Source organism: Neolamprologus multifasciatus, chromosome 6 (assembly GCF_963576455.1).
Source record: "Neolamprologus multifasciatus chromosome 6, fNeoMul1.2, whole genome shotgun sequence".
Classification (NCBI taxonomy): domain Eukaryota; kingdom Metazoa; phylum Chordata; class Actinopteri; order Cichliformes; family Cichlidae; genus Neolamprologus; species Neolamprologus multifasciatus.
In genome coordinates, this window is record NC_140444.1 from 2,043,767 (window position 1) to 2,057,210 (window position 13,444).

The window sequence follows — 13,444 nt, forward strand, 5'->3', positions numbered from 1 at the left end:
TAAAGAAGGAAGATTTATTTACTTTCACTTTTATTTTCACATTTACAGATTTTAAAGTGCAGGAGTACGTAATGACGCTCTTAAATCAGATATAAAAATGTCATACAGCTGTTGGATGTTTATGTACAGTAGCAGGGAATACACATTCATCATCGCACCACTCTGATCGGACTTTCTATTCTAGACCAGAAAATCTGCTCCTCAAATGCACAAATATTTACTATTGTGAGATTTGTATAAAATATGTGTCTACGACTAGGGATGCACCGATACCACTTGGTGAGTACTCGCCGATACCGAGTACTTAATAAAAACATGATTTAAATTTGCAGGTAACAGCTTTAGTCCTATAATTTAACAAAAAACAACAACAAGGGACTAGTTTGGAATTAAGAACATTTATTTAAAATGAAAAGCATGTTGTATGCAACATATTACAGAATAAATAATTATAAAAAAAACAAAATTTAATTGTAAATTTGTTCGTCTGTTTCTCTGTTTGAAGTCTCACTAGCACAGTCACAGCTGGGATGACATCAGAGGCTAGTGCGTCGTAGCTGCTCACTTTTTTAGTTAGTTCCTCAAAGGGGGCAAAGGATGGCAACAGTCGTCTCCATAAGAGCCCATTGGTGAGCAGTGAGATAGTCAGGGAGTTCGTGCTCGGACACGCCCAGCACTCGCTTTTGCTCAATGAGGGACTGGAGCATGTAATACGTGCTGTTCCAGCGCGTCTGTACGTCCTGCTGCAGTCTCTTTATTGGCTGCTTGAGCTGTCCCTGAATGTCCTCGAGGCGGGAGTAGGCTAAGGCGGAGTGTTTAAAATGCCCAACTATTCCACTGCTATAGCATCAGCTATGCTCCTCTGTGCTAATAAGCGTGGGTAAATAAGCGTGGGTAAATAAGCGTGGGTAAACTCTTTGCGCTCGTTGTCGTGTTGGGATTTTGGTGCTTGATTAAATTACTTGTGTTAAATGCGCTACCTTTTGAGCCTCTGGACAATTTCGCTGAGCACAATTTGCAGTCCGCCTTTGTTTTCGCATCTTGTTCACTTTGAAATAGTTCCACACGGCTGATATGTCTCGCCTCTGAGCTGCAGCCGGGGCCTGGGGCGGGCACTCGCGGCCTGGGGGCGGGCACTCGGCGCCTGTGATTAACCCCTTACATGCCGCTCAAACATAGACAGGTCTCAGACCATGGTATCGGTTCCCAGTATCAGGGGACTTTTAACGAGTACGAGTACTTTAGAAAATGTGGTATCGAGGCTGATACCCGATACCGGTCGGTATTGGTATCGGTGCATCCCTATCTACGACCTGTAAATGTTGGCACAGAGCCCTATACAATGGTAATATTAATTCAATTCAATTGTATTTATATAAAGCCAAATCACAACAACAGTCACCTCAAGGCGCTTTATATTGTAAGGTAGAGCCTACAATAATACATTACATCAAACCATCAAACTATTACATAGTGTGATGCAGTAGACTCCAGTAAATCCTCACTGATATGGTGAGGGCTCTTTGAGAAAGTGAGTCTGAAAAGGTGATCAGAGGTTAACTTCTGTCCCTCCTCTTTAACGTCTTTGTCTCTCAGCTCTCCGAGCACTTCTCTCCAAAACAAATCATTGAATCAGTGACTGACTCCAGTCTTTTGCAACGATTTGACAACATAAAAAGAAAATATCATCTTCTGAAGTGCAATATTTGTCTCAACAAGCGCGCAGTGTAAAATGCAAGTCCAGTAAATTATCTTCCTTCTCATCAAAACACTGAGAGCATTATTTATTAGTTATTATCGGCTTGTACTCCAGTTGATTTAACGAGCTGTTCTGGAAGGACTGGAACTAACTGTACATCCGCTCAGTGTCTTTTATTCCAAATGTGGAAAAAAAGATAGTACATGTAAAAATCATTTTTATTTTCATACATTAAACACTTATTTTTAGGATACCAGCATCATGCAGCACGTGCAAAGACATACGTACGTACATAAATAACAGTTATTTGGTGTAAAGACGCATGAGTGAAAACTGTTGTTAATGTTGGAGTTGTAGCTTCAACCAAACCCATGACGAGTAATCAGCGACTGCAGCATGGTGCCATCACCCGCTGGTTTGCACTAAGACTGAATTAAAGCCTTGAAAATGGTGCTACCTTTTACATAGAGCAGTTACTGTTGCTGTTTAGAGGAAGTGGAACAGCAACAATACACTGAGACATCAATTTAAATAATTGGCATTCAGCTGGAGCTGAGGTCAAACATTTCTTCTTTTAACTTTAGTCTTTGTCGACTTCTTGTGTATCTGCTTTCCTTAGCTGATAAAAACTCAACCAGGTTAGCTTTCTGCACGTCATTTTTGAGTTTCCATTTAGCTGAGCAGGTTAATAAAATGCTGTTTGTAGCTGATGGTGACAAATAACTGAACATCATGGTTACTATGGGCTCAAAGATGCCAAAACACCAGTAAACACTGGTAAAAGTGAGAAAAACTGTTCATCACTACAAACATCATGTTACACATCATGATTTATCCTGTTATTGGATTGTTGTTGTCCGCCTCCCTGATCTGCACACCTGGAAGCTGTTGGTGATTTTCCACCCGTGGGCGATCTGCTAATTACTGACCACTTACTTCATTTCATTTATTCATTTATAAAGCACATTTAATAACAACAGGGCGTTGACCAAAGTGCTGTACAACATAAGAATTAAACAGTGGCATTAATAACAACAACAGATAAAAATTAAAAACAGATTAGGATAAAAGAATTGGTAACTCTCCTACAGTTTCGAAAGCCAGAGAAAAAAATATGTTTTAAGATGCGATTTAAAAAGAGTAACAGTTGGGGCCTTTCGTAAGGAGTAGGTGATCACTTGATCGAAGGGCTCTAGAGGGCGTATACAGCTGCACAAGGTCAGACAAATAGTCCGGTGCCTGGCCAACTAGCACTTTATAAGTTAAAAGTAAGATTTTGAATTTAATTCTAAAACGCACTGGAAGCCAATGAAGGGAAGCAAGCACCGAAGTAATATGTTGGTGTTTCTTCACACGAGTCAAAAGGCGAGCTGCAGCATTCTGTACAAGTTGGACTGACTGAAACCCACATAAAGTGAATTGCAGTAATCCAGTTGAGATAAAACAAACGCATGAATTGCTCCTTCCAAGTTTCTAAAGGATAGAAAAGATCTCACTTTGGATAGGAGCCTTAATTTAAAAAAGGACCGCTGGACAACTGAATAAATTTGTTTCTCAAATGTAAGTTTGCTCTCCAAGAAAACCGTTACATAAATCCAAATCTGGGACATTGAAATTACCGCTTGGTCCAAAAATAATTACCTCAGTTTTATCCTCGTTGATGGTAAGAAAATTTGAGGCCATCCAGGTTTTAACTTCGTCGAGACATTTGACTAACGATTCCATGGGCGTAGAGGTGTTTCTATTAAACCGAAGATAAATCTGGGTGTCATCGGCATATGAGTGAAATCAGATGTTATGCTTCCTAAAGATTAGGCCTAGGGGCAACATATAGATTGAAAAAAGAATTGGGCCTAATACGGATCCCTGCGGGACACCACAAGTAAAAGGAGCTGGGGAAGAAATAAAATCATCAAGGCTCACGGAAAAAGTCCTCTTGGAGAGGTACGACCTAAACCGTTCCAAGGGGATACCTTTGATACCACTTAAGGCTGAAGAGTTGTTTTCCTTAGTTGCTAGCAACAAATATTTCTGCAATCAGGGACCCTGATGAAGGCCATATGCTGAAACACGCTAGTCACTTAATAAAGTTTTTTCCCATTACTTTAAGTGTTGTAGGAGTATCCACATCATTTTCCTTAGTTGCTGGCAGGCTGGTAGTGTAGTGGTTTGGGGTTTTGTTTCACTTTTAGTGAGAGGATCTGTTTTTTTGGAGAGAAGCCAACATAGAAAGGAGAACACCTGCTTGGAAAAATCCCTTGGACCCTCGTTTGCCCCAAACTCAGAGAAGAGAAACTAAACAATTCTCAAGCAAACCTTTACTGACTGTTCTGACCACCTGCGGCTGTGATAAACATGTCGAAATTTTACCCTGGTGTCCTCGGCTTGTGTCAAGCCTGGAGATCTGGTTTGGTTCTGGACAATATTTGTTCCTGTAGCCACACATCCAATCTTATTAACCCTTTAAGACCTACCATAGAACCAAGTCCGCCAGAGCTTATATTATGTTTTTACATGCTGTGGAGCCATTTTTGGGAGCATTTCAAGTTGATATACATCAATACAACCATTATAGCCCAAATTCTAATAATATGTCTGCATTAAGTGCATAGTAATTACATAAATTGCAAGAAAGTGCAATAAACTACAAAAAAATTGAAAATCGTTTTTGTTTTTTTAACATATATTTCTAGTTAGAGAAATTTAAGAGGCTTATCCCTCAAAACTGTAAATACAAAAAAGTTGCACAAAATTTTTTTCCCACCACAGGAAATTTATTTTGAGTGTCTTCATAGTTTTATTTTTGAAATACACCAATTTTTATACACTGCAGGAAAAACGAAAATAAATATTTTAATGCAAATTTGCCAAAAAAGCAGCATATGCATCAAAATAAACTATTTCCAGCAGTGCAATATGAGTCCTAAGCATCCCAGAAACGACACAGAAAGTCATAAAGTCAAAGATAACTAATAAAAACACCAGTATACGCTCATAAGGCCCTGATGGTAAAAAAAAACTACATTTCCGCGAAAATGACGTCACTTCCGGTTTCGGGCAGGTCATGGCGGACATGCGATAGTTCACGCTGACGTCTATTCCAACGTAGGAAGTGTTACAAACAGCTGATCGGATCAGCAAATTGTGTTTCTGGAATATTATGTTTGTGTTCCTGCAAGTGCTTTTTATGCAGTTTTTGCAAAGCTATATGTGGAAGGAAACTGTGACCGAGGACAAGCTGATGGCATAAGATGTAAGTACAACTCCTCCGGTTTCATATGCAAAAAAAAATTATTGCGCTAGTTCACGTGGTTGCAGAGCTACTGGGATTTAAAAATAGTTACACAAAACAGAGCGTGCCGCTCCGACCGGTTTTAAAGGGTTAACAAACGACTCAAAGGTTCCAATGTGGAGATCTTTTTTCTTTAGACTAGTTATATTTAAATTTTACTCACTGGCATTCATGAAACATGCTGACATAACGATATAGTAAAATCTGCTTAAAAATATGTCCACCATTGAAGAAAGTAAATTCTAGAAGGACTTGCTCTTCTTCGAACAAGCAGAAACTCTTCATCTCTGTGTTCACTTGCAGCTGTGATGTCACTGCCTCCACTGTGGCACCAGGCAGGATCTGAATAGCGCTTGCCTCTGAGCTGTGGCTGATCTTCAGATGTGTCAGGCAGCTTCCTTTCAAAGATCACATGACTGACAGCTGGTAGACTCTAACTGACACTGCATTAAAGCAGGGACGTAATCCCTTTTATTAATCGATGTCTACGCCTAATTTGTGGCTCATTCATATATCCAAAGCTAACACAATGTGACAAAGTTGCTACAATTCATTTTCACTTAGCAGAAATTCAGTGATACTCACTGGTGTGTGTACCCACGCTGATTCCCGTTGAAAGGTTGCTAGGTTACAGGTTTCAAAAGGTAAATAATACAGAGTGATGCTTGTAGTGCTAGATCATGTGATACTGGGACAACGAGAGACTGTAAGTCAGTGTTATATAATGAGCATCACTGTACTGCGGTGGTTAAGAGAAATACAAGGATCACCTAATGGTGAAGACTGTGACACAAATCATTGCTGCTTAGTCCTGCTGTTGGGATGTTTTGAGACATCGCATCCATCTGAGTATTGTTGAAGACCAAATACACTTCCATCAAACAGCAGCAGGTTTCTGAGACTCCTAAAAACAATGACAAGGAGCATGACAGTGAGCCCCCTGGTACCAAATCAACCAAGCCTGTGCACGAACTAGCTCCACCCTGTCCTATTCTGTCCATGGAGGGTATATGACAGAGCCTACAGGACCCAAAGGACTTGCTGAAACATTCTTACTATCCAGCACTGCAGTGCAGTTCACAGAGGAGGGGAATAAGCCACAAGTAAAGAAACTGAGTGACAGGAACGTTACTGGTATCTCTCAAACCACCTGGAAGGGAACAGTTACAAAATGATAAATGGAAAGATTATATGTGACATGAAACATCCAAGTGAAGTCACTGACGATAGGGTCGGAAAATTAAAGCAAAGCCTTCGTTTTGCTGGGCTAAAGACATGAAAATACACCAACATATGCTGGCTTGTGCCTTCCTCAGGGTGTAGAAATGCACAGCTGCCTTCAAACACATAACTGGTGGCGTGCTTTCTACCACTGCGTCTGAAGCTTTGCACTGTGCTTGGTGATGTAAGGCTTGGGTGCAGCTGCTTGGCCATGGGAACCCTTTCCATGAAGCTCTCTTTGCACAGTTTTTGAGATAATCTGAAGGCCACCTGAAGTTTGGAGGTCTGTAGCGATGGAGACCTCTGCACACTATGCAACTCAGCATCCGCTAACGATGCTCTGTGATTTTACGTGGTCAATTATTCCCTAGTTGAGTTGTCATTTCACTTTGCCTCCACTTTGAGGTCTGCCCTAAGGTTAAAAATGGTGCCCACTGGTTTTAATGTTGTGGTTGATTTGCATATTTGTGTTTATCTTGCTTTAATCAGAGCCCACCGTTTCATCATGAAAACTAACCAACATTCAGTGGCAAAAGTAAGACAGCGGCTATTTTATCAGAAAAAGGAGAATCCCACGAATGGGATGACCAATATTTTATGTTCACTTGATCAATATTGTTCTTAATCGAGTCATTTCATTGGTTAGAAAATCCACCACAGTGTTTTGCTCCAGTCACCTCTGACGAACTCTGTCCTCTACACTTAGCGCTTACTACTTAATGACTCCCTGAGCAACTTGGCTAATTATATTTTAAAAGAGGCGGATGATGCCCCTACAGAAGCATATGTCAGTCTATGCCCTACTATCAAAGAGAAAGGTCGATTACAGTTGCGTGTCCAAGGACTCCCTATCATAGCTTGACCTTTCAGCTGGATGTGCGAGAAAACCCACTGGAGCCTCATCCAAATGTCACGTTTCCTGACAGCACTTCCATCCCCAGGTTGGAGTATTTACTGTGTCCCCTGTGCATCGAGTGCATAGCGTCATACTGTACAGCCGCGCACATGCAAACATAATCGCAAACACACACTTTAGTTTCCAAAGAATAGCTTGAAAAGCTTGATTTATTAAAACCACGGTACATGTGTATGTAATTCAGTCAGAGTTCATTTGAACATCGATTTCATCAGTTGCTTTGCTAACGACCACGGCGTCACTTAAAGTTATTGTCTCAGTGTTTTTGTGAAGCTCATATTTCAGCTTACTTAATGATATAATTTACAATCTGCGCTAAATGGAAACGTTTGAAATGGCTTTTCAATTGAACGTTAGCTGCGGTCGTAGAGATCAGAAAATAGTCTCACAAATATGTTTTGGAATTGCTTTTCTCGGCAGCGTTTAAGTAATCAGATCTTAATAGTAGAAGGTCCCGATAGAAACACTTGGAATAAAAGTGACATCACAATCTTCTCGGAGGTTGAAAAGTGACTTGAAGTGAAAATATGCTCTGAGCAGAGGAGGCACGTCGTGGAAAACTTTAGCTTAGCTTCAATATATCTGGCAAACCCCACTCACAGCTCACCACAAGACGAAACACATTCCCACTGACGCGCTTTGGTGTTACTTTCTAATCTGTGGGTTTTAGAAACACATGCATCTAATGACAGAGTGTGCAGTTTGTCTCCTTTCTGTAGTATGGTGCACACAAGCAGGATTTAAAATGTATGCAAGTTTCAATCAGTGTTATGAACATCAAAATGAACAACCTGATAAAAGAAGCCAAAGTTTTCTCGTTCAACAGAAGAAACTCTCTAATTTGGCCAACGCACTTTAAGCAAAACACATTTTTTCTTCTGTAGCCTTCAGCAGACGTAGAGCAGGGCAACATAGCGAACATCAATATGGATCGATGACAAACGGCTCTCTTAAATACACACGCCGTCTTTATGACGACCGCGCTCTGTGAGGAATCGAAGCATCACTTACTCGGCATAAAGCAGAATTCAGCACTCGTGTCACAGCTGATTGAATCTTTGGTTTTCAAAGGACGACGCTGCTGGAAACTGCACTGATTTGTTTCTTTACGTTCCTACTAGCCTGACAAGTTAGTCCTGAACGTTTGTGGGGGTGCGACGGTTTTCCAGGAAAACAAATTTAAATAAAAACACAAACTGGCTGCAACAATTACATCAATTATCCTGCAGATTATGCATGATATTGTGATCTGATATTGTTCAAAGGAATTGTAAAATTAAAATATAATGCATGGCAAAAATATTTAAACAGGACAGAGAGGTACGGTTAATAAATCGGTAAATAATGCTGTATTTTTAAGTCAGAATCATAGAGGTTGACATGATGGGCTGTAACCAGCACATGTGATGTAAATGTCCTCCTTGATCTTTCTCTGGCCGTCCGTTGACTCCAGGCTGTTAGACGAGATTCATCCACAGTAACCTTGTCGCTGCTTTTGGTTCACCTAGATGGTCACGTTTGATCCTATTCTTAGCAGGTAAAGGTGTTGACGCAGTGTGGGTGCTCACTTTAAGACTGATCTGACAGCTAGGCCAAGTGGCGCTGAAGTGCCTGAGATGAGCTCTGTTAAGCTGAAGTGCAAGGCCCAATTTCTGTTATCCACATCTGAATCAGCAGCATTGGATTGTTGATCCAACCATGGGAAATCAGAACCTTAACTGATAGCGGCTCTCATGTTTATTTATTTATTTTATCATTTGGAGTTATAAATATTAGACGAGGTGCTAAAGTGTAGGGGAAAGTACCCAATCAATAAGACTGAGGCTTGTTGTAAAAAGTGTTTTGAAGTGTTACCTATCAGTTTATTTAACAAATAGTTATTCGACTTGCTGTTGCCTTCCTATCAGGTCAAAGCAGTCGGTCCATTCTCCTCTGACCTCTGGCATCAACAAAGCATGTTTGTGCAGAGAGCTGTGTGTTTTCTCCTTTTCTGACCATCCTCTGTAAGCCCCAGAGACGACTGTGTGGGAAAATCCCAGTAGATCAGCAGTTTCTGAAATCCTCAGGACAGCCTGTCTCGCCCCAACATTCAGTCACTTAAATCAGCTTCCTTCACTGCTGTGCTGCTCACTGTGAACTTTGACAAAGTCGTTGAGTTGCTGCCGTGTACTTTGGCTGATTATAGCTCTGCATGAAGGAGCAGTTGAACAGGTGTGCCTCATAAAGTACATATAGGGTCCAATTTTCTCACAACCACTGATTTTGTACTGCTTTTGGACATGACTGAACCCCAACAGAGTCTCAACATTGACATTTTTTAAAAATATTATTGTCACTGCATGATCTCTGGATCACGTCCTCATCAGAAATGAGGATTTATGTCACTTTGTTATACATGAAGCACTTCTTCCCCCCACTTTCTAATGTATTGAGGCAGAGCTTTCATTTATTTAAGCGATCGCTTTCTGAAGATGAATCCTTCACCACATTGTTTCGGGGTCAGTTGTTTCACTAAACCACTAAACTAACCACAGATGTGCTGAAGGATGCTTTCACACCAACCCGTGCAAATGAACTCTGGATCTTGTATTCTGGTGTTCAAACTTTAGCTTAATGAGTTACAATCTGCTGAATTTGATTGTTACAGATATAAATTATTTACGAGATCAACAATCTTAACATGAGCACGAGTACATTTCTTTAATCTTAAACATAAATAACTGATTGTATATTAAACCTGATGTTTTTATTCTTATGCCCTATGCCATTTATTGTAAAGGTGTCATTAAAAAGTACCACAGAGACCAAACATCCATTCAGTTGTAACATCAGCAGGATGTCTGTTTTTCATTCTGTTTCTACCTGGTTCTGATCATTTGTATGATGATCTTGAGCAACACCTAATTCTTCCTGTTACGGCTCAAAGAAAGCTGCAGTGGGTTACTGTGAGTCACACGTATCAGATTTCCCCAGATGGGCGCGTGCACCGCTGACGATTCTGAAAATAAATCAGAGTTCAACACTGGCACCGTGTTTTATTAAAGTGGACCAAAATTAATGTATTTTCTTTAAAAAAAAAACATGATTACAAAAGAGGTGTGAGAATTATTGCAACTTTTTCACACTGACAAACAATCTTCCCTCTAATGTTTCATGTGTCTGAGCGAACACACAAACTCCCTGAGCGGACACTTGGACCACTGTGAGCAACAGCAGACGTGTGCACTGTGGTCACGCCAGCATCCAAGTTACATGTTTATTAAAATAATCAAATTACAGCGTTAATAACTTGAACTCCAATTTTGAAAACCCAACTTTTTTTAAAATAAAATGTATTATTATGTATTATGAGTCTGTGGTCTGGGAGAGTCTGTAACTCTGTCTGCAAAATACAGTAAATAATGACCAATGTTGGGCAATTAATTATATAGTTACTTCTTCAAAAAAGTAACTCAGTTATGCAAACAACAAAGTTTTTGCAGCTGTTTACCTAAAAATGCAGCCAAGGTGTTTTTTTAAATAAACATTTCAAACTATTTACAGAACAATCAGCTGTTCTGCATCAAATCTGATGCCACACAAATTATTTGTGCCGCTCCAAAAAATCATTTCTGTCCACTATGAGATGAAGGAGAACAACAGCCTGATACCTGCAGGCCTGACAGCAGCAGATGTGTCACTGCTGTAACACCTGTAACATTCAGCAGTCGCCTCATTGTTCTGACACACACAACACAACTACTGACTACACTACACACTAACTGCACACTAACTACACAAGATTTGCGCTAAACATCGCAAATCTCTCACATCTCAAACACGCCGTCACTCCTAAAACTTCCCCCTTCCTAAACAACTAAATGCCATGTTGTCATATCATTTTTTGATTGGTCAACATGGTACATTTTTCCACCAATAGGAAAGGCTGGGGGTGTTTTGCTTTCATTTTTGCTCACAGGCTTTCGAGCATTTTCCTTATAAAACGCAGTTTTTACCGTTTCTTCCCGCAGTAAATATAAACAACGACAGTATTCAGGAAGAAAAACAAACATTGCAGATATTTTATCATAACTCTGGTTTTACGATCAACACAATTTAAAAACTGGTATAAAGTCCACACTTTGTCCGTCAGTTGTTCGTCTGTCCTGCTCACATCTCCAATGGTTGTTCACGTTGTCATTAACGTGGCTTCACTCCACATCAGCTGCTTGTCGGCACATAAGGACGCTGTCATAGCCTGTCAACGACGTTGATTAGCTGCGTATATACGAATGTGAATCGCATTATTGGCTGAACTATGGGATAAGGTGTCATCGTTCTGATCCCATACGGGAGCAGCCAGTCACTGACTAACACTGCAAAACAGAATTGTTAAAGTATTAATTTTAATTTCAATTCAGGTTAGATTTTCTTGTCCGCAGAGACCGTGGCAGCAGTGCGCAATTGCACACGCGGGCAGCTTAGCGGGAACATTGCTGACAAAAACAGTAGGGCTAGCTGTGCTTGTCTAGCACACAGTCATTACAGTACAATCATATTTCGATGCCTTCTTCCTTGAATTAAATCACAAACAGACTATAAAAAGCCATCAGCGCTGAATATCTGATTGTTGTTTGAAAGTTGAATATATACATTTTGATTTTATGAGTTTTGAACATTGGTGGTGCAAACAGGCTTCATAATTTCAACAATGTAGCCCCACTGCTACAATTCAGCCACATGTATACAATTGTGTCTCGACACCCTGAGATGATCAATTTGTAATTGTTAACTTTTTCCTGTCAATTTAGGTTGTTTCTATTGAACAGTGTGTTCACGTTGCCACGGTGATGCTGCATCATGAAATGTTAAAGCTTTTGTAACTCTGGTGTATTTTGCCCAGTTTGTGTCGTTAGCAGCTATACGTCTGTCTAACTGTGACAGTAATCACATGAGATACTGGAGACAGGAAGTCGGTGTTATGTAAAATATATTTCATCCATTTAATGAAATATGCATGGTGTTTTTACATGCACATGATTTACAGCAACAGCTGAACAGTGTTTTATGATGTTACACAGTAGCACGGGCATAGCAGCCCAATTAAAGTCTTGAAATGTGATCGATAAACCTCAAAGTGCACAAACACCTGAGTGTCGCTATTTTCTGTCTTGTTTTTCAAAGATTTTGTTTCAAACTCCTTTAGTTTACATTCACTAACTCTTACAGAACATAAAGATGCTTTTTAAATTATATGATGAAGATTTTTAGCTGCTTGGCTGCAGGGAGGACAAAAAGGAGCGGCTACAGATCTGCAGCCCTGGTTCAGAGAGGACGTGAGTGTCATTCTCAAGGACACTAGCTTTTCATAAAGGGTGGTCTCCCGTCGGTGCGTTCACAAAGACACTTCTCCAGGACAGAAAATGGACGCTGCTCCTTTTTGCTCCTTCAAGATACAAAATACATCTTACTTGGATGTTTGATTGATTTGAAAAATTCCATTTGATTTATTGTTAAAAGGGATTAATAATTTCCACTCCATTAGTAAGCCATGGTAATTGATGAATGGCAGCATCAGAAGAGATGAGAAGTTTCATTCACTTTCATTAAAATCTCATTACATGTCCCTCTGAAATAATTCAGTCTTGGCAACTGGTCCCCGTTACAGAGTTGATCGGAGCTGCTTGAAGCTTTTCTTCGGAGATGGTCGGTTTAACAAAGTCCTTGTAAGGCAGGAGTGGAGAACGTGGCCTGCAGGGCGGTGCTTCACACACTTTAGCTTCTGATCTTTTACCAAATGCATAAATTCAGGTTCTTGCCTTGAGTTAAAAAAAAGAAGATTGATATAAAAGTTCTAAATGTTTGATAAATATATAGTTAGTGTGAGAAATCAGTTAGCTGAGCATATATGTAGACTCGGGGGGGGGAACTAGGCACAACTCAGGTGGCCTGAGGTAACAAAATGTAGCTGAACATACATTTTTGCCTTCATCTATGCAAAAAATCAAGGCCAACTGTCTGTTTGGATCAGTATAAAGTATAAGCTAAGCGAATCTTAATATCTATAGCATCATGACAGCTCAGTCTGACACTAGGCAAGGAAGCAAAAAAAGCATATAGCTCAAAAATGCCACACTGTCAAAGTATTTTTGGATAATTTGGAGGGAAAAATACTGAACAATGCATAGGATAAAACAGACGTATGTACTGAGAACAGGAAATAAATCCTGCTTATTAGCTGAGAATGCTCCAGTGTCTTTACCTGCTCTCTGCAGACTCTGTGCATGCCGTGATTGTAGATGTCACTGTGGGCTTTTGTGGTATTGCAATGAAACGA